The sequence below is a fragment of the Theobroma umbraticum genome, unplaced genomic scaffold, assembly GCF_002168275.2.
Source record: "Theobroma umbraticum cultivar Fairchild unplaced genomic scaffold, ASM216827v3 scaffold_4.1, whole genome shotgun sequence".
In the NCBI taxonomy this organism is placed as follows: Eukaryota; Viridiplantae; Streptophyta; class Magnoliopsida; order Malvales; family Malvaceae; genus Theobroma; species Theobroma umbraticum.
The window spans coordinates 7,390,791-7,414,711 of NW_018397258.1; the positions used below are offsets into that span (position 1 = coordinate 7,390,791).

Genomic DNA, 23,921 nt, shown 5'->3' on the forward strand with positions numbered 1-23,921 from the left:
GTTATTGAGCTAGTAAGGAGTGCATTCGACCATGCTTTAGCTTTATCGCTCAATAATTAAGGAGAAAACTTCAAACGAATTACATCATCTATGGCACCATTGTGTTTAGAAGTATCACAAATCTCCAAGAAGTTTGATATATAGCCATTTGGATCATCATTTGAAAGGCCCCTAACCTGGATTGAGGTTTGAATCATGGTGATGATAACCCGCTTGATCTCAAAATTGATTACTTGAATAGTTTACCTTCGAATGCTCAATGGAATTCTTTGTACCAAAGAAACAGCATAATCCCTTAAGCAATGATTTTTAGCTACTACGTGCTCTTGCATTTGGTATTCACCTTGTTGATCAATAATTGTGTTTATTGGAGCAGCACTTTGTTGATTTTCTTGTTGAAGTCTACGAAATGTTTTTTCAATTTCTAGATCACATGAGATAATCTTCAAGCTGTTTGCTCTTCTCATACAATGACTGAACATAATTGTAAAACAAAGAAATAAAACTTAAATTAAGACTAATCTGTGAATTTTTAATATTATGAAATAATAAAGAAAACAAAATCCCCAACAACGATGTCAAAAACAGTAAGTCTAGATTATTATTTTCACATGGATTTGTTTCTAAAGTTTCACTAAGTACTAAAATTGTATAACAAATTAATTTTATTAAAGCAATCTGAAAAGCTAATAAAAAAATTAAAATAAACACTAAATTAACAAGAAAAAATTAAATATGTTGAGAAAAATAGTATATTAAAGACCTAGAATTATGGATTCATTCAACATTTCATCTGATACGAGCTTTTCTTGTTATTTATCTTTCTTGAGTGGTTTTACTAACTTAGAATCCAAAGCTATAAACAGGTTTCTGTCGAAATGTTTGCACAAACACTTAACTTATTTAGTTCACTATATGTCTATAGAAATCAATTAAAATAAGTTTACTAAGCAAATGCCCTAATTTAGCTATGTATGGCAATTGGCATATGCCTACCTGAATAACAAACTAGATTACCTAAGTGATGTGAACATATACTATTCAAATCTAAGTCCAACCTAAAATTCCTCTGTCAAGATTTAATTAGATTCACAAATTAATTAATTGTTGATTAAGCAATTAAAGGCATTAAAAACATAATTGAATAAGTAAAACGATACCCATGCATGATAAATAATAGAAAAACAAGTATTCAGACTACATGTTGAAATCTATCACAATCCTAGAAAGACAAATCAGTTCATGATATTTAAATAAAACAATATCCAAAGAAATTTAACCATGAATTGAAAACAAGAAAATAAATAACACAAAAGAGAGAAATAAACAAGTGTTGAAGTCTAATTAATCTCGAAGCTCTCTCAATAGCTATTAATTTCTTGCTTGATTTTTAGCTCTAGTTCTCCAAAATGAAGTTGTTGTCCTCTTTTTTGAATGTTCTCAAAAAGCCCTTTTAATACGTGTATGGTGCCTTACTTTCTAAATTTTCATCAAAATTTTATTTTTGGAAATCAGGGTGGGGCCGTGGCCATGACTTCTTAGCGTTGTGGTGCCTTAACACTCCTTGGTGGTGCCATGGTGCTACTTCTCTAACGCCTTGGCAGTTTGCTCTCTGACATTTGTATGATGCTTCTAACCAACTAAGTGCCACAGCCAAGAACCTCCTAGTGCTGCAATGGTAGCTCCTTTAGCACCACAACCATGAGTAACTCAGAGCCGTTGCCTCAATCACCAAGCTGCTTTGTGTAAAAATGCATCTGTCCATCATGTTTGGACATCATTTTTACCTAGATCTGGTCCGAACTAGGCAATGTGGTAATAAAAATTGTAGTCTATTCTCTTAGCTTTCCAATGGATAAAAAATCACATCAATTAGACTTCTGCAACTCAAGTTATCTTTAAATTACTATAGTATATACGAGTGAAGCCTTCACCATACTTTTGCTATTACGACTCAATTGCACCTTGCTCACTACATATCTTGCATAAAACCATGAGAGAAATCAACCTTAACTCTTCTTTAAGTAATTTAAAGCAAAAGAAAGTAAACTTGAACTAATATAACTTAATTTAACTATTCAAAATGTAATCTAACTTAAACTAGAAAAACACCTAGAAGGCTAAAATCTAAACTTAAAAACTCAAAAATCTAGTTACTAAAGCCCCCAAAATATGTCAAAATAATTTTATATAATAGAGTTGTCAACCACTTGTTGCTGCCTTTCCTAGTTGCCTTTTTGCCCTCTTGTCAACATTAAGTTTAACATAGTGTTCCTTGGGTTTCTCCCAAACTATCAGAATTTCCTTCTTCATTCTTTCGTGCTTTCAGCTCAAAGTATCCCATGCCTCTTTTGCATTAGTCTAAATCTATTGCTAAGCATAGTAGGGCTAAATTAAAGACTCATAAAAAATACTCATACTTCTTCAATACCATAAAAGCCATAAAGCGTGTACAAAAATGATACTCTAGGGAATGCTATCTAAAATCTAATTACTTGACATATTATCAAGCTCCCACTACTTCAATTTCATATTGAAAAAATCACCATTAATTAGATTAGGTCTAAATTGTAGCCACCAATTTCTTGAAGGTCCATAATCCCTTAATGCATTCAAGACAATTTCAGTTGTGTTGCCATAAAGTGAGTAAAAAGCTATAGTTCTTAGGTTCCTGTTGGATAACCAAGCTAATGTAGGCAATGATTCATGCAAGATTCTCCAAATGAAAACTAGGGCCTTTCTAAAACTTGTAATCTTCCAAATTTGTTTCCAATGATTAGCCTTAGGAAATGTGCTTACAATTTGAATATCATATGTTGTCTTCACCAAATATTCCCCATTACTTGTCAACAACTAGAAGCTTATATCTTCTTCTTCAGTAAATGGATCGATTGTTATTGCCACCATCATTAAAACAATATGTTGCTGTAATACTTGCACAAGTTGTTCAAGATCCTAATTACTAATTTCATCATAATAGCTTGCAACAAGTAGGTCGACTTCAATCTTTAATATGTCCCTGGTAGCATGTTCAATCAAGGGACCACAACTAAGCCATGTGTTCGTCCAAAACTTAGTACGATTGCCATTGTTGATATTCATCCTTCAACCTTTATGCAAAACAATCATACCCTTCAGAATACTTTTTCAATCATGTGACTTAGAAGATTTTGCAGTCACTTACATGAAGTCACAATGCCTGAGATATTTTTTCTTCCAAAAATCTATCCATAAGTAATATTTATAATACCATATGCTCCTACCAAGCTTTGCAAGCAGCGTTGGGTTAGTTTTCCTTGATTCTCAAATCTACAACTTTCCTTGGTCCTTAGGCAAACAGATTTTATCTTAGCTAAAAGCATGGTTTTTCCTAGCCCCTCCCAGATGACCCCATATGAAGCTTTTGTTTAAACGATCAATTTCCTAGACAACATGCTCAAAAAGGAAAGATGTTTGCATCAGATATAAAGCCCTATTACTCGTGACTGATTGCACTTAAGTAATCTTCCCATGAATCATTGGGGTCCCAAGATATTTCCTTCAATCTTTTGTCAAAGGAATTTTGGGAATGCTACTTAATAATTTTGCTCTTGCAGAAGAGATATTTGACGACACTAACATCCTCGAATTTGCTAGGCTAACCTTCTATTTTGATGCCAAATAGAACCTACCAAGAACTTATATCATAGCATGCACTTGCCTTGTTGAAGCTACTCTTTTGTCATATCATAACATTAAATCATCGACAAAACATACATGAGAAAGGTTAAGGCCCCTCTTTTGTCAAAGAAAGTGGTTTCCAGTTACCTAATTTCACCTCATTGTCAATTAATTGTGAAAGCTTTTATAGGCAAAGCACAAAAAGATAAGGCTACATTGGATCACCTTGTCTTATTCTCTTGTAAGGGAGAATATAGTTGTATTCTTACCATTCTAGATAATAGAAAATGTAAGAGATTTCATAATAAACATGATTAAGCTTACCCATGTGTTAAGCAGGCCAATTTCTTTTAACAGATCTTGTAGAAAGTTCCATTTCAACCAATCATAAACCTTCTTTAAGTCTATTTTAATGGCTAGAGTTCTTTCTTTTCCTTTCTTAATACACATTGTGTGAATAGCCTCCTGTACTATAATTGTATTATCTGTTGCTTGTCTTCCTGGGATAAAATTGCATTGGATTTTATATAAAACTTTTCATTTAAATAATTAACTACTAATTAGATAAATGTAAATATTTGTTATTTAAAAAGTAAATGATTTGTATTTTCATGTAATAATTCTGAAAAATTCATCATAAGTTGTCTTCATTATATCTTCATATTGCTAGAAAAACTACATTGATAATGCTATACATGAAATATAATTTTTAAGAATATTTTCATTTTTTACCTTCTACATGTAAACATCTATAGGAAAAGAATAGAAGAATATGAAATTAACTTAAAATTTTACCATAAATAATACTATTTTGATAAATAATTATGCATTTTAAATAACTTTCTTCTCAAGTAATATTATGGAACCATGGCTTTTTCTTCATATTTGGCCGATAGTTTCGACCCAAATTAAATGTTCATTTGATATGTTGTACATAGTTTTGTGAATAAGGAATCTCTATAGCATTTTACTTAAACTTCGATACAATAATTCCATCTTTTCACAAATCCATTTGATATTGAATTTGAAGTAATACATTTTAACCAACAATTGTACAGTTCTATAATGCATGTACTAATTAAAATGCTTTACCGCATACTTTTCTTTCTCAACAACTTCACTATTTATAAATTTTACTTCCATCTAATATTTCCAACAACTCATCATACGTTACGTGAGCAAGTCACATCGTCTTTGATGTAGTCCTTGATATTTGATGTAAATCCTTTACATAGTGTTTTATATTATTTTTGTTTTTTTTTAAAAAAATTAATATTTAGAGTTAAAATTAAATAAATAATATAAATTAATTAATTCCCATTTATTTATAAATTCTTAAGGTTTTGACTGTGTAAGTTTGGTTAACAAGCTTTAATGAGATGAGTTGAGCTAAGCTTAGCTATGTTCAAGCTGGGTTCTTTACATGCAGGGATAAGGTTGCTTAAGATTGACTCAAAGCTTGGCTCGACTTTTTGAAATAGTATTCTAGCTTGGCTCAATTAGAATTTGCATAAACATTAAATAGGATTCAATTCATTTAACTTAAACCAACTTTTTTGTGAATATTAAATAAGCTTATTTATAAATCACTACAAAATATATGACCTTTCCCAATGGAAGGCTGAAAATTCATTAGTAATTTAATTTATTGATGAAAAATTTTATCGACATTCAGTCATAAATGCCTTGGTTGGTAAAAGTCATTTCATCAGTAACATGAAAATCCATTGATAAATCTTCGATGGAATACTTTGTTGAAAAATTTGATCGGTAAAGATTCCAATCCATCGGTAATTGGCTTGGTTGGTATCTGGTAGGATTCATAGGCAAATTTCATCAATAATTCTCTAATGGAGTTACCAACGATTCATTGACGGGGTTTAACGTTATGAATTTTGGTAGGTTCCATCAGTATCGTCCTTTATTCTGTTAGTATTACCATGATTTCATTAGTAAAATTGAATTAAATACAAAAAAATAATTTACAAAAATTGAAATTGCTTGGCTCCTTATTGCCATTGCAAATGAAAAACACAAATATAAGTAAATATTAATATAAAAATTACAAATATCTATAATTTATGTATATTTACTAAAATTAAAAACATTACAAATTGTATTATTTTATTACAATCATAACACAAAAACATACAAGTTATCTAGTGCCATCGTCTGTCAATTGCACCTCCTCATTATTAAAAAGGCCCGACTGTTATGATGAAGACATAGGGTGCAGTGTCGACGTCATGTAGAGGAAGATCTGCACAATGTTCGACTCCAAGTTTATAAGGTAGTTTTCCATATTGGAGACATCTTCCTTCAATTAATCGTAGCCGTTAGGATTCTGTGAACATTATATAATTAAATCTTTGCAAACATTTTTATGAAATTATATAATATTAAATTATTAATTTAACACTATTAAGTATTAATTTATCATTATAAATTGTAAACTTTTTATTACGTTTCATACTTTAATTTATTGCAAACTATTGTAAATATATTTATTAATAAAAATTTACAAATATAAATTATTATGAAATTTCATGAGTTTTGTTTTTTTCATAATAAACATACACAATTTTTTTTTACAACACAATCAACAACATAATAACAAAACAAATCACCAATTTTATTTTACACAATAAACAACACAATAAACCAAATAATCAACAACATGATAAAAACACAAATCATCCAATTTTTTAAAATACAATAACTCAAAATAATCAACAACATAAACAACACAAATCACCAATTTTTTAAATGCAATAAATAACACAATAACTCTTCCCCTTGGCTTATGAGATTTATGAATGTTATGATTATGCAACTTATGATTTTTGCAAAAACTCTTCCCTTTGGCTTATCCCTTTCTCGTATTCACTCATGAAATCTTTGTGACTTATACATTAGCTTTTCTTTTTCTTTTTTGTTTTACAGATTAATGAGTACTTTTCTACTCTTGTTGTGAATACGAGCTCCCAATCTTTCTTGGAAAGTGTTCTACTGGCTTACTTGATACCTAAAAGGTCGGGTCATGTTCTACTGACAAGACGGTCCTTATCTTATTATCATATGTTGATGGATATTTCCTTTACGACTATGTAGCCATAAGTGGCACCATGATTTACCTGTTTTTAAAGGATTTGACAATTAAATGTTTATGATGAGATATTTGCATGAGTTATGAAAACTACTTTTTGATTTGAAAGATTATTAATGTTTCCACACATCATGAGGTAGCATTCCACCATGTTATAATGGCATGTAATATGATGTTCATTAACGTCTCCACACATCGTGACGTAGAATTCCACCATGTTGTGATGGTGCACCAAATTGCATGTTGATATATATTAAATGATAATGTGTATGCTTGATATGTATGGATAATGTATGAATGATGAGTAAGACGCTTGATTGGATCTAGTGAGCCATACCCACATAGGTCTTTACATTGGTCATATCCAAAAATGAGGTGAGACACTTGTAGTCTTAAACCCTATGTAATTTATTTTAAATTCCAACACAGAAAACAAGTATTAACTCTAAATTATGTCTGTTAGTGCAATAAGCTTAATGTGAACAATTCTAAAAGGGGAATGAATTGGACTATTTTTAAATTTTTGAAGATTCCTTTTAATATTGAGAAAATAGAATTCTCTTAAGCTAAATCCTCAATTTGAAAATAAGCAAGACAATTGATTTCTTGTAAAGTGAGAGAGGTTGAAAACATAAATGAAATTTAAAGGAGTAAGAAAGGAAGAAAAATCAACACAATAATATTTTAGAGATTCGACCTCCTTACCTATGTTTTCTCCCTTAGTATCACTAACGAGTTTAAAATCTACTATTGAAAAGAAATTCAATACACTACCTTCTGTGGATCAAGCACAACCTTTCAATATAATGTCTTTTTATGGTTAAAGCACAACCACTCTACCATTTATCTTGGTTAAAGTATAACCACTTAAATGAATACAATGAGAGAAATGTAAGTGTAGCTAGAATGCCCCTTAAATGCTGAGTAAGAAGTAAGAACAATGTTTGGTGAGGAAAAAAATAAGTAATGAAGTCTCAATAAATGATACAATAGAAACTTAAACGCTAGAAGAAGAGTACGGAGTGTATTAAGTAATTTTGGTTGAATTCTTCTTTTTAAAGTTGTGTTTTAGTTGTGTTTTAAAGTCTTCCAACCTTCATAAATTTTGTGGGAGCTCGTATTTGTAGTTGCTAAAGCTTTAAGGGTATTTGAAAGTGCACTGAATGTGAAAATAGCTAATTTTCTATTCATTCCAAACTCAAACAGTCATATTGTATCGATATATGCTCGAATGTATTGATACATTGCTGCTTTTATTTTTAAATTCCTGCAAAAATGTATCGATATATTTTGGAATGTATTAGTACTTTTGGTCTTGGCTGCAAGGGTTTGACCACTTAGTTGAACATGTATCAATACATTTATTAATGTATCGATACTTTTGAGGCAAAGAGCATTTTATTAAAAATATATCTATATATTTGATGAATGTATCGATACTTTTGAGGCAGTAAGCATTCTATTACATTTTTATCAATACATTTGAGAATTTATTAATAGATTGAGTTTGACGTTGCAAAATTTGACTTTTCTCGAAAACATGTATCAATAGTTTTTAATTTCTATCAATACATGTCCAAATATATTGATACATAAAGAATATGTATCGATACATTTGGGCCAAAATGCATATTTCAAAGTCTTTTTTAATTATTTTTCTTTTTAAACTCATTTGAAAATGCTAAGGAATGTCTTGGCTTTATTTTTGAAGTCTTAAATGAAATTTTCATCATTTTCTTTTGTCATTTCAAAACATGGAATCAATTTGAAAGCTATAAAGCTAAAAATGTCTTAAGTGGCGTAATCTAGGTGTTGTCACTTACCAAATCCAACCACTAGCAAATTGTAACAACCTTGCAACAAGGAGATATTGCCATTTAGACCTAAGCTTCAAACTTTGACATGGTTAAATAATGTTGTTAGAAAGCCTTTTTGCCAATTCCAACTGCTAAAAGCAAGCCAATATGGCATTTTGCATGACCAAACCTAGCCAATAATGCACCATTAAGTGGCTACCATCAATAAATCTAGCTGTTTGGCTCCCTTCACTGATCCTTTTTGGATGAATTTGGTCATTAGAAGTCCATTTCATCATAATTTAATAATTTGTTGCCCATTTATGCTGGTCGAAATCTAGTCACTGGTTATATTCTCTCCCCTAATAATTGAACCAAACTATGGAAATGAGCCTCCATCTAAAATAGACCTAAAAATGAAATGTTGATTCCATTAAACCAAACATGGCCCAAAGTTCTTTTTGGCAAGCAAATGAGTAGCATTATTTTCTTCCTTCAGTGCAAATGGAATTAAGCCCATATCTCTTGCAAAATCCAGTATTCTTGAGGCAGTAAAAGCCTTTACTATGAAAAGATCCCTCCCCGCATGTTTTTTCTACCAAAAGCTCTACCACTATTCTATCTTAATCTCAGACAAGTAGACCTATTCCACCATCCTTTATGTTTTATTTGTAAAGACATCAAAATCTTGTGTCCCTTGTACTCGTTAAAATTGGTCAGGGTAACACTTGGTAAAATTCACCACAATGTAAGGCCCATTGGGGTGTTCTCCTTTCAACATTCCATTTTTATACACTATATAGATCAAGCCATACTAAACATAATTCAAAATGTTTACAATCCTATTTATGTGATTCTTAAACACCAAACACAATTCTCCAACTAAAACAAACCAAAAGTTTTACTACCAATTGCATCCCAACTTGTTTGTTAATGTGTTCAAGGTTATCATCAGTTAAGACCTTTTTTTCTGAGAAAATTGATAAAGGTAATTTTGCATTGTTATATAAGGAAAAACTCCCAAATTAATACAATCTCACATATAACATTAGAATAAATTATATGTTCTTTATATATACAGTAAAATTTCTATAAGTTAATACTCTTTAAATTAATAACCTCGATTAAATAGTATTTTTAGTCAGTTTTGACTTGAGATCAACATGGTAAATTAATAATTCATTAAATTTATAAAATAAAGTGTTTAAAAAAACACGTAGGTCCACTTCATCTATGATAATTCTGTTTTATAGAATTATTTTTATCTTAATTTGTTCCTAAAAATTAGCTAAGTACTTGAGTTTAGATTAGGATTTAGTTATTTTTAGTTATTTTTTTAATTAGTTTATTTTTATTAAGTTATTCTATTTTATGCTAATTTTATGTTTATTTGCTTTAGTTTAGTTATTATTTATTAGTTTTTATATTTTTATAGGACTCTAAAAGAATAAGGCTCAATTTGGTGAAGAAAGGTGTTTAAAGAGTCTAGGCCTTATTAGTCCATGTCATAATATTTTAAGCGTAACTTCCAATCCAGATGTTCAAATGAGGTGATTTTTGAAACATTGGAAAGCTAAGAGATAGTGCTACAACTTTTATTCTAATTACTTTGCCTAGTTCTACTTTAAAGATGGAGAAAATCACATTGGAATTTGATAGAGTCTAGTAGTAAGCAAGAAAAGGCATGAAGTCAATGGAGTACTGCAACTTAAATAGGGTGTGCCACGACATTAAAGAGAAAAAATTGAAAAAATTGCTGCGGGAAAGAAAAAGATGTGGATGCGGGTTGATTCAAGTCTTATGGGCTTTACACCTATTCCAAGCCCAAATTTAAAGTTATTAGGCTAAAATAGTTTAGTTTTGGTAAAATTAGGTTTAGTTTGCAAATGTAAATAGATAACTTGATGAGAAGTTAGTTGCAAGAAAAAAAATCCTAAGAGAGGTTCAGGAAGTTAAAGGTTGACGCTAGAGATTGAAGATCAAGGCTACAAAATTTGTTTATTTTCTTTTTCCTTAGCTTTAATTATTCTTGTTACTCTTGATGGCTAAACTTCATATGTTTTTATTTTTTATTGCAATTATGAGTAGCTAAATTTCTTTTTCTAAGATTGCAATTAAACTCACATGTAGTTTAGATTTTTAATCTTTTTCTTGCTTATTTTCAATGGGATTAAATTGTTTATTCCAATTTGTTCTTAATGCTTTTAATTGTCTTGCCACTAGTTAAATTGATCTAGAAACCTAAACAAGATTTGGAAAAAGGAGTTTACTGTAGGCTAAAATTGGAATAGCATATGATCATATTTATTTGCTTGGTTGAATATATTGATTTGTGTATAGGATGAGGATATAACTATATGTTGTATGTAGCCAATAGTAGAGCCTAAACTTAATGAATCTGTTTTAATTTTAATTTACCTAGGAATATTGTGTTTTGATTAAAGTAGATTTCTTATAAAAGTTTCGGGAGAGCTTTACAAATAATTTACCTAGAACTTAATCTATTGGAATAAGTTAAGAGAAAGAGGTAATATTTAGATAAAGTGTCAGAAATATTATAATCCTGGGCTTGTTTGATTTTATTTCTATTCAATCAAACTTTTGCTTTGACTTTTAATTAGTTTAGTTTTTGTTAATTAATTTTTAGTTTAATTAATTATCAACTTTTAATTGTTTGAATAAAATTAAATTGTGTTAATTTTAGTAATTAGTGAAATTTTAGATCAATTCTCTATGGGAATGATACTCTGCTTATTGTTAAACTATCTTTTTAATATGCATACTTGCATAGGTAGAATTTAAACAACAAGTTTTTGGCACCGTTGTCAAGGAATTGTTTTCTAGAATTTTTACTAATACTAATACCAAGCAAATTTAATCTTAATTCAAACCTTATTTTTTATATTTACAGGCTTCATTGGTTTTTGTATGCAAAGGAAAAACTTGAAGGTTATTCTTCTTGATCCAGAGATAGAAATAACCTTTAAAAGACTTTGAAGAAAAATTTGCAAGTTCAAACTCTAAATCATATAATAGTTGAAGATAATAATAATCATGACAATAATGCTGTCAATCAAATTCTTGAAGAAAACAAAGCTCTGCAGGATTATGTTGTTACGCTATTACAAGGCTTGCATTAAAACATTAAAAGATCTCCTATCAATGCAAACAATTTTAAGATCAAGCCTACTTACATTCAGATGATTCAGTTTTACATTCAGTTTGGTGGGTTACTTAGTGATGATCTTAATTTTCAACTAGTTAATTTCTTGAAAATCTGTGACATTTTCAAATATAATGGGGTGACTGATGATGCTATTAGACTTAAACTCTTTCTTTTTTCACTAAGTGATAAGGTGAAGAATTGGTTGAATTCATTGCCCACTGGATCTATTACTACATGAGAAGACTTGGCTCAAAAATTCTAAGCAAAATTCTTCCCACTTACAAAGATTGCAAAGTTGAGGAATGATGTAACATTTTTTACACAATTTGATGAAGAATCCTTATATGAGGTGTGGGAACAATTTAAGGATCTACTTAGAAGATGTCCACACCATGGACTTCCTCAATAGCTTAAAGTTCAAACATTCTATAATGAGTTAGTTAGTTCAATTAGATCTACAATTGATGCCACTACTAATGAGGCATTAATGGGTAAAAATCTTGATAAAGCTAATTTGTTGAAAGAAATGGATCCAATAATTACCAATGGCCTTCAAAAAGATTTGGTTCTAGAACAAATGTTGGTGTTTATGAGATTGATGCACTAAATGCCTTGATTGCACAAGTAGCTACTTTGACAAAGAGATTTGATACAATGGGAGATAAAGCTATCTAAAACTCCTTTATAACTTGTGATTTGTGTGGAGATAGCCATTCAATGTCCATCTAATCCTGAATTAATTAGTTTGTTGGGATCTTCAACAAATAACAAAATACCCATATTTCAATACCTATAATCCTGGTTAAAGGAACCATTCAAACTTCTCATGGAATAATAACTCAAGACCTTTAAATCCAAGGCCAAACATCTTTCCTAGCTTTCCACAACAAGCAAAACCTCTTATCCTTAAAGAGAAGCCTACCTTGAAAAAGCTTCTAATGCAATATGTTGCAAAGAATGATGCCATTATTAAGAATCAAGCAACATCAATTCTCAATCTTGAGATTCAAGTGGGTAACTTACTAGCTTCATCAATAATAGACCCCAAGGTACCTTGCCAAGTGACACTCAAGTCAATCCCAAAGGTAAGGAACAATGCAATGCAATTACCGATAGGAGTGGAAAAAAAGTTAAAAGGGTAAAGGAAAAATCAATTGAATCTTTAAAAGAGTATGTGGATGATGAACAGATTATTATTAAGGAAGAAGTTGAAGTTGAAAAGAAAGATGATGGGAGAGCTAAAAATCAAGTGAAGTCTCAAGAAAATTATCCTCCCCCACCCTTCCCACAAAGGTTGCATATGTAAAAGATTGATAAGCAATTTGAGAAATTTCTCAATGTCTTCATGAAGCTTCATATTAATATCCCTTTTGTTAAAGCTTTAGAAAACATGCCAAGTTATGTTAAATTTCTGAGAGATATCCTAACCAACAAGAGGAAACTAGAAGACTTTGAAACAATTGCACTTATTGAGGAGTACAGTGTGATAATTCAAAACAAACTTCCATCAAAGCTTAAAGATCCAAGGAGTTTTTCTATCCCTTGTAATATTGGTAGATTTAAATTTTCTAAAGCTTTGTGTGATTCAAGTGCTAATGTTTCAATTATGCCTTAGTCAATTGCTAGGAAAATTGGACTTAATGAGACACAACCTGTTATAGTTTCTTTGCAATTAGTAGATAGAATAATCAGGTACCCTATTAAGATTATTAAGGATATGTTGGTCAAAGTTGGGCATCTCTGTATTCAAATGGACTTCATGGTGCTTGAAATGAAAAATGATGTGAAAATTTCTTTAACCTTGGGATGACCATTCTTGGCTACTACAAGTGCAATCATTGATGTGAAGGAAGGCAAGATAACTTTTAAAATTGAAAAGTAGATGGTCGAGTTTAATATATTTAATTCTATCAAGCATCTTACCTTTATAAATAATTGTTATAGAGTAAATTTAGTTGATGAAGGCAAAGGTGAGCCTATTTCTCCACTTACAAGTGAGCAAGCACCAATATTTGAGTTTAAGCCACCACCTTCACATATCAAACCTAAGCATTTGTAGAAGGAGCATCCCCCACCACCATCTAATTGTCTTTTTAAGGTTGGAAAACAAGTAATGTTACTATCTAAAGTACATTTCAAGCTTTTTCCATGGAAACGCAAAGCAATATGGATGGGTCCTTTCAATGTGGTAAAGGTTTATCCTTGTGGAATAATAAAGATTGATAGTGAGGATACGGGCACATTCATGGTTAATAGACTAAGCGTTGGGCTGTGTTTTGAAGATGAAGGACTACAAAAGGAGGCTATAGTCAAGCTAATGACTATAAAGAAACACTTCTTAGGAGGCAACCGAAGCTTTCTAACTTAATTTACTTACTTTAATTTATTTTTTTATTCACTTATTATTTATTTTCATTATTTCTTGAGTTTTTCTTTCCTTTTGCAAGTATGTCAAAAAAAACAAATAAAAAAATGCATCAGCGTCGCAATGCAAAAGGAAGAGTGCCACGGTGCCCTGGCATAAGGCAACGCAAAATCATGGAAAGGCTTCGATGCCACAATGCAAAAGGTAAAACATCATGGCACCTTAGACTATGAAAGACACCACACAAAGAGAACCACACAATGTTGGGACTTCCACCCAACATGCCATAAAAAAAAGGAAAAAAAAAAACCCTAAAGCCTCACTATAAAAACGCTTCTTTCTTCCCTCAATTTATTCATTAACCACTCACCTTCTTTCTCTGTAGAAAATTTCTCTCCTCTTTTCTAAAAGTCCAAACTCCAATCCTCACCCAACTACCCTCTACCTTGAACGATTCAACAGTTGGTTTTCTGTATTCAAGTTTACTTTCCTACACTTGTGATTTTTGAGATATTGTGCATTATGCTATTGTGGATTGTGAAATTTTTTTTGCTTGAGTTTATAGTGCCTAGTAACCAATTGTTGGGATATTTATTAGGAGTTTGATATTTGGTTTATTGTGTGAATTTTGATTTATTGAATATGGTACCCCAAGAAACTTAGAGCTAGTGCTAGTAGTTCCTATGATAGGTTTAGACTTATTTATATTGATGTTGATAAGCAATATAATGAAAAGATTATTAATAAAACCTCAGTTCCTAAAAAGGGATTTAATGTTAGTGAAGGTCAGTATCCCTATGTGCATGCCATTGTTCTTGCTAGGCAATTGTGATGCCTATAGTTAAAGAGTTTTATGCTAATGCAAATGAGCATAATAATGGGATTGCTTTTGTTCAAGGTAAATTTGTGCCCTTTATTACTGATGCTATTAATACTTATTTGAGATTTTTACGCTTGTGAATGATGAATATTTTACTTTGGAGTCAGATTATGAGTAGGTGGTTAATTACTTGCGTAAGGGTAATAAGGAGTGAAAAATGTTTAAAATGTTGCATGTTTCCATTAAAAGTAACCAACTTCATGGTTCCTACAAGTGTTGATTATATTTTATTGCCACTAGGTTGCTTCCAGTTAAGCATGTGAGTGATATTATTAAGGATAAAGCTTTGTTGCTTTGTTGTATTATGATTGGTAAGGCAATTAATATTGGCCAATCGATCTACCTCACCATACTTAGATCTGTTAATACACCTCATAAAGGTATCTGGTTTCCCTCTTTGATCACTGAGTTGTGTAAGCAAGCTAGTATGGAATGGGAATCTAGGGAAGAATTGCTTTAACCTAGGGATCCGATTGATGATGGAATAATGGAAAAATTTATGCAACAAAAATGTTTGACTACTGGTGATAGTTCATCAATTGTGAGGACCCAAGCACCATGTCCTCAGATTTTATCCATGGAGCAGAGAATGGAAAGACTTGGGACTTGTAGGGACCATCAAGCACAATGCTTAATGCTATTGAGCAGATGATGAGGGCTAATGTAGAATATGTGGGCATGGATATGGCTACTTTCCCTATGTTACCAGATAATCCCACCATTGCTGCTAGAGCTACTAACAATGATGATGATAAGGACATGTAAATATTCTCTCTTCTATGGCTTTATTGATAGGGGAGTTTTTGGTTCTCTTTCTCTTTCTCTTTATATTTATTTTATTTTTAAAACATCAGGGACAATGTTTAATTTTAAGTTTGGGTGTTGTCCTTAGATTTTGTTATTGTGTGCCTTTAATTATGTTTATTTATTTATTTGCTTATCTTTTTTTATTTGTTTTAAATTTGTCATTTGTTAGATTTTGCATGTTTTGTTAGCTTTAATTTTTTAGCTTATATATTTAAACAAAACTTTAACATAAAAAAATTAAAATTTGAGTTGTTTTGACACCTTGTTTATGATTTTCCTTATCTTAAGGTGATATTTTGATTTTTTTTTTTTTGAGAAAAATATGGGTATGATTTAAGTTTGTGTTGATATTCTTGCGATAATTGCAATTAAGAATGTGACTCCCAATAATTTGAATACTATATTCTTTTACTTAGAATTGTCATGTGATTTAGAAAAAGTTTATGTTAATAAAAGGATAGTGAAGTCAAGAATTCTAGAATTTATTTGATTCTCTCTGGAGGAGAAATCTTAGATAGCACTTAGGATAGGAGATGATTTAAGTCATCTTTAGACAATTTAAGGCTTTTCAAGCCCACACTATTATATATTTATCCTTAGTAACCCCTTTTGAGCCTCTCTTTCCCTTTTTTTTTTAAACCACATATTTATGTTGGTCTAAGCCTTTCTATTTATTTCCAATTTTGAACTTTTCACCCTTAAGTATTTTGATCTTTCTAAGAAATATCTTAAGCTTATAATTAAATTAAGGGAGATGGGTGGATTGATGAAAAATAGTGATTGGTGCTAGAAATCTACCCCTTGTTCATAATTGTCAAAAATAAGTTAAAGATGTAAAAAAATTAAAAAAAAAAGAAATAAAGTGTGTTGTACAAAAGAAAGTTTATTTTAAGTTTCGAGGTGCTATGAGGAAGAAAAAATAATAATTTTAAGCTCTTTATAGGTCTTAGATTGATTAAGTGCTTCGGGTTTATTTCAGCCTAAATATACCTTTTATCATACCTTGACCCCAACCTTATATTACAAGCCTAAAAAAGACCTATTGATCATTGAATAATTGTTAGTCTACATTAGTGGAGAAAGATGAAAAGCAAACTTATGGGATCCTAGTACTAATCTATGCTTAGAGTTGGCATAAACCAATTCGAATTGTATGATATTCTTTGAAAGAGATTATTCACACACATACAGGAAGTTCATTCGAAAGTGACCTTTCATTTGAATTGATGCATGAATTTGAAAATCATCTGTATTTTACCTTAAGTTAAAATTGTAGGATAATTTCTAAGAAAAAAAAATTAAGAAATCAGAACTTGGTAAATTTTTATCTCTTAAAAAGTATTTTAATTAATTTTCTTTGTTTTCTTTTTTTTCACTCAAGGACTAGCAAAATCTTAAGTTTGGGTTTGTGATAATTCTATTTTATAGAATTATTTTTATCTCAATTTGTTTTTAAAAGTTGCTAAGTTCTTGAGTTTAGGTTAGGATGTAGTTATTTTTCTAATTAGTTTATTTTTATTAAGCTATTTTATTTTATGCTAATTTTACGTTTATTTGCTTGAGCTTAGATATTATTTTTTTAGTTTTTATATTGTTTTAGGACTCTAAAAGAATAAAACTCAATTTGGTAAAAAAAGATGTTTAAAGAGTCAAGGCCTTGTTCATACATGTTGTGGTATTTTGAGTATAACTTTTAATCTAGATATCCAAATAAGGTGATTCTTACCCCATGGAAAGTTAAGAGACAAAACTACAACTTTCATGAAGATAACTTTGCCCAATTCTACTTTGAAGATGAAGAAAATTCTATTGGAAGTTGACAAAGTGCAACAGTCAGCAAGAGAACTCATGAATTTAAGGAAGCATTGCAGCTTAGATGGGGTGTGCTACAGCGTCGAATAGAAAATATTGAATGATTACCGTGGGAAAGAAAAAGATGCGAACTGATTCAAGTCTTATGGGCTTTACACTTATTCAAAGCCCAAAGTTATAGTAGGCTAAAATAGTTTAGTTTAGGTAAAATTAGGTTTAGTTTTCAAATATAAATAAATAGCTTGATGAGAAGTTAGCCATAAGGAGAAAATCCTAAAAAAGGTTTAAGAAGTTAAAGGTTGAGGCTGTAGATTGAAGATCAAGGCTATAAATTTTGTTTATTTTCTACTTCCTTAACTTTTATTATTCTTGTTACTCTTGATGGCTAAACTTCATATGATTTTATTTATTATTGCAATTATGGATAGCTAAATTTTTTTTCTAGGATTGTAATTGAACTCACATATAGTTTAAATTTTTAATCTCTTTCTTGCTTATTTTTAATAGGATTGAATTATTTATTCTAATTTGTTCTTAATACTTTTAATTGTTTGATCACCGATTAAATTGATTTAGAAACCTAAACATAACTTAGGAAAAGGAGTTTAGTGTAGGCTAAAATTGAAATAGCATATGATCATATTTATTTGCTTGGTTGAATAAATTGATTTATGTATAGAATAAGGTTATACTTATATGTCGTATATAGCCAATATTAAAGCCTGAACTTAATGAATTTATTTTAATTTCAATTCACATAGAAATATAGTGTTTTCATTAAAATAAATATTTTTATAAGAGTTTTGGGAGAGATTTATAAATATTTTGAGCTCTTGGCTATCAACTCTATTCATTAAAATAAGTTAAGAGAGAGAAGTAATATTTAGATGAAATGTGAGGGATATTATAATCCTAGGCTTGTTTGATTTGATTTTTATTCAAGTATACTCTTGCTTTGATTTTTAATTATTGTTAATTAATTTAGTTTTTGTTAATTAATTTTTAGTTTAATTAGTTATCAACTTTTAATTGTTTGAATAAGATTATATTGCGTTACTTTTAGTAATTAGTGACATTTCAGATCAATTCTCTGTGGGATCGATACTTTGCTTATATTATAATATCTTTTTGATACGTATACTTACATGGGTAAAATTTAAACAACAATATATAAATTAATAATCTTCTTATACATCAAAATTATATATATACATGACTCAATTAGGAGGTCTTTATAAAATATAACTTTAATATTACTTGTTTCTACTTGAAATTTATGTTTTCTTAATCTCATCTCTAACTTTTCTTAGTGCATTAACTTTTCACCTTTCATTATTGATATCTTTACAATTTTAAGATGGGAGGCCATAGTGTTTAGTTTTATCATTTATGATATTATATATTCTTTTTATAGATGTTTTTGCTTGAGTTAATATTTATGAAGTATATTAATTAAGTATACATTGAATATAATTTAGTTTGTTGCAAAAATAGATATATTCATGATTTCTATTTAATAACACTAATAACATTCATAAACTTATTTTAGTTAAATAAATATATAAAATAATGATAACTTATAATTCAGTAATTAGATAATATTTGTACAATCACAAAACACAATACACATGTACTAAGTTTAATATTTTGCAAAAAAAAAGAGAGAATACTTTGATAAATTACTTTTTATTAATTAATATATAAATTTATAAATTATTAATTTATCAATTAAATAGTATCTCGATTAATTATTAAACTTTCATAATTCCAAGGGTTTAATTTATCGAAAAGCATATTGGAACCAATATAACAATGGGAAGTAAGTTTTTCTTTTCTTATAAATCTTCATTCCATTTTATCCAAATTCTAACATAAAACTTTTTTAAAAAAATTTATAAATTCTAACCATTAAGTAGTCTCTTTAATCATTTTCATTTTTCCTTCCATAACTGAATTTTTAATTAATTAAGATTAGTTTAACCACATAATTTAGTTAAGCCAATCAAGGATGTGGCTACAAGCAGTAATCTGATGGATATTACAGCGAAATTGGTTTTAGGTTCTCATAAAAATAGTAGATAGTTTTATATGTGAAGTCAAACACATTGAAACAATAAAGTGTTTAGTGATTAATTTTTTTTATAAGGCTATATATTATAAGTACAAATTATAATGATAGTGAAATAATTTTCAGTATATGTTTTTCTTTTGAAAGGTAATTTTCAGTATATGTTAAATGGTATATTTATGGAAGAAATTAAAAATAAACCAATCAAACAAAAATTCAAATAAAATCAATATAACTTTTGATGAAACCTATTTACAATTAATAATGAGAAATTTTTCAATGAAATCATTTTTGTAAAAAATACAAGTTTTTTAATGCCTCCATCCTACCATTGAATGCTTAGTGCTTGATCTTATTTCTTAGTTTTTTTTTTCTTTTTGCTAAATGATCTTAATTCTTAGTTTATGTTTAAGAATAGTTAATACATCCAAAAAAAAAGAATGGCTAATACAAATATTGATCATGACTTAAGTCAATTCCATAGATGAAATTATGTTAAATTGAGACTGTGGTTATAAGAAGTATGCTATAAAAGGATTTGGCAAGTGAATAAATTGTTGAATGAATGAATAGGATTTTCAAAAAAAAAATGTTGAATGAATGAGTCTTTACGATCCAAGACAAGTTGTGAAAGCTATTAAGAACTTAAATTGAGAAAGCTTGGCATACTTACAAATATATAAGTTTTTATGTTGATTAATTAGTTAGATGGCTACTGTAATCATAGTTTGGAGCTGCATGTGTTGTGGGAGAGCTCAACTCAGCTCAGCATCCGAATAAAACATTTATTCCCAATTATTTGATTATGGATTAAATGCTCAATTTGTGGTTAAAATTTTTGTGTTTTTGTCAATTTATGGTCAAATATTTTCACTATAACAATTAAGGGTTAAACATTTTCGGTTATTTATAATTAAGAGTTAAGGTGAAAGGTGTTTAGAGCGTGTAAGACATGTGCATGCTCTACTCTCAATAGAAAACGATGTGTAATATCCCTAACATTTGATCAATTTGCAAATTAAAGGGAAATAAAACATCTTGTCATGTAGGATATGGAAAGATAGTTTTGTCAAAAAGTCTTTTCTGTCAAGTCAAAATTGTTTAAATTATAGCATGACGTATAACAACTAAATTTTTTAATACGCATGTAATAACTAAATCTTCAACATGACATGTAATAACTACATTTTTTAACATAATATGTAATAACTAAATTTTTAACATGGTATGAAATAACTATATTTTTAACATGACGTGTAACAACTAAATTTCCAACTTAGCATATAATAACTACATTTTCAACATACTATGTAACAATTATTTCAAACATGGCATTTAACAATTAAATTTTAGAATATGGCACGTAATACTACATTTTTCAACATGGCATTAACAATATTTTTTTCGCAAAAAGTAACAATAACATTTTTCAACATGTCGTGTAACAAATATTTAAAAAATATTTTTGAACTGTCATGTCATTAGCTCACACAATTTTCTGTCACGTGTGATACATACTCCATCCACCTATCAACTTAATCCTTAATTGTAAGGAATCGAAAACATTTGGTTGGTAATTCTTACAATTGAAATTAAAAAAGTGTCTAAATGTTTAGCCCCAATTTGAGCATTTAGCCTTTGATTATCTGACTTGACTATGATTTTTAACATGATCATAAAATTTTAATTATGGAGGTCAATTTGTAAATTCATAAAGTTTAAACATTGAATTATGTTGTTAGTTCATGTACTCTATCAAAGTCATGGTTTTAATTATTATACAATAATTTATAAAAATTGAGATATTCTATTTTCAAAAATTGATAATATTACTCCAATAGTTAACAGTATTAAAATTTATTCTGTTAGTTCATTTGACATGATATTTGTTTGAGCTTACTTGACCTTTTTTTAGTGACTTTGAATTTGATGACATGAAATTTTACAAATAACATTGCTCACATGGTGTTGGATGTGGCCTTGACCAACCAATGTCATGGCATTTTGACCATTTGAAAAAAAAAAATGGATAATGATTTAGTTAACAACAAGGTGTTTAAATTCAATGTAAACCGACTTACAAAGGTTTTATGCATAGATTGGGAGCACAAATGCACTTAGCAGTTGCATGACCACATCATACGACACAAAACAGGGGGAGAAGACAGACTACTATACTCACAAATTGCTCAAAATGGTAGCATATACAAATAAATGTCTAAACTCACATTAGAACTCCCCTTGAAATACCCATATTAATTGCAGCTGCCAAAACAAACACAACACCCACAAAAAAGTGTCAACAGCAGCACAGCAATTTTTGAAAATCTTTAGTTATTAGATATAATTTTTTTTAATATTCTTAGAAAGTAGTATATTTATGGGGGCTCTAACCTTATCACAAATTTTAAAAATTTTAATTTATTATATATATTTTTAATACTTTTCAAAATAACTTTTTTATTTAATAATTAATATAAATAATAAAATGACTTCATAAACCTTAATCAGCTTTACCTTAATTCTTAAATACAGTCACACCTTTTTCTCCCTCTCTTTCTTTTTCCCTTTCTCTTTTTTTTTTGTACTTTTTTATTTCTACTTTACTCTATCTTGTACTACTGAAACACATTTTATTTTTTAAAAAATCTATGAATTTGTGAGCTTGAACAAGAGCCACTCACTATTACACGAAATTAAAAAAATAAAATTTTCTTTTATTTTTTTATTTATTTATATTATTTAACTATTATTTAAAATTCTATATATCATGTTTAATTATTTATATTTTATGTATTATATTTTATGAATCTAAAAAATATTGTCGAGTATAATTTCTCTATAAACCTTTTTTTTAATTTTTTTATTTATATTTTATATAAAATTATTATTTATTATAAATATTTTTATTGTTGTTTAAATGAAACATATTGTTTTAAAATTTTTTAATTTTTATTTTTCTGCATCTTTAATCTCTTAACAAAAATTAATTAACTCTGTCCCTGTAGCAATAGGTTTCAAACACCTAGCACAATCATAGAGGATTCTAAAAGAATTTTACAAAAACAATTTGCCCAGAGCAGACAAGATCCAGGAAGGCAACAGCTTACCTTGACTTTCAAGAGCAGCCATGAGCCTGCAGCCATCCGCCAAAAAAGATAATAATTGCTTTATCAACAAAAGAAGCAAAGAAAAGAGAGCCAATCAGATAAGAAACATTCACGAATTGCAGACTTAATAGGGATTTAATTTCCTGATCAGGAAATGAGGGACAACCAGATGAGACAAGGTCTAAAATTTTCTAAAGCAATTACAACTAGGGTTTAACATTTAAAGAAAGCAACCAAACACATATAGAGAAATAGAAGGAAATGACGGAAAACCCACATGAGAAAATGAGCTTAAATTCTGAAACCAACAAGGGTTTGGTTTTTCCCTTAAAGGAGACAATGGAGAGGAATTTGGACAGGTGAGACTTAGGGGAAAGAAAATAAGAAGAGAATTGATGGAATATTTGCTTCATGGAATGAAATGTAAAGAGAAAAAAATAGTATTTTGTGAGAATAGAATAAGTTATGAGTACATTTTTATGTAGCTTGAATGGAATAGATTATAATAAAAATTGCTATTACAATTCATTTCGATGTTTGATCACTAAAAATAATTTTGGAATAGTAAAATATTAGTTGATAAAATATAAAAATACCGTTTATTGTGATACATGATTTTTAATTTAAAATATTTATTTTTAATAATTTAATAAAAATATTAATAATTTTTTATTTAAAACTTTACTATGATTATTTATTTTAATTTATTTTATATTTTAAAATATTAATAATTTATAATTAAAACATTAATATGATTATTTCAATTTGTTTTTATTGTTTATTTTTAAAATATTAAAAATTTAAAATTAGAACTTTAACTTTAAAATATTAATTTTTAATAATTTATAATTACAATTCTAATTTAATTTTTAAATTTAAAATATTAATTTTTTATAATTTATAATTAAAACTTTAAAATTTTTTATTTTGAATTCCTTTTAGTTTTTTTTCTTTTCTTCTCAAGTAAGTAACCACTAGAGATGTGGTTTATGAAATGGAGCATCGATCTAGCACTCGTGGTCGGATATGATTGTTAGAGCACTAGATCGATGCTTCCTACAAATAGTTTTGGTCATGGAATATCAAATACGACAACGTAGATTTGGCTCTAGAATGCAAAATTTTGCACTTCCTTAGTCAAATGCGACAGT

The 23,921-nt window shown here is 29.0% G+C and overlaps 1 non-coding gene across 1 annotated transcript; it reads right to left on the reverse strand.

Annotated features, from left to right (window-relative positions):
- Positions 1-12,020: 12,020 nt before the first annotated feature.
- LOC149527386 (small nucleolar RNA R71) lies at positions 12,021-12,128 on the reverse strand. Its single transcript, XR_016351085.1, has one exon. It is a non-coding gene; the product is annotated as a small nucleolar RNA R71 (small nucleolar RNA).
- Between the last annotated feature and the right edge of the window lie 11,793 nt (positions 12,129-23,921).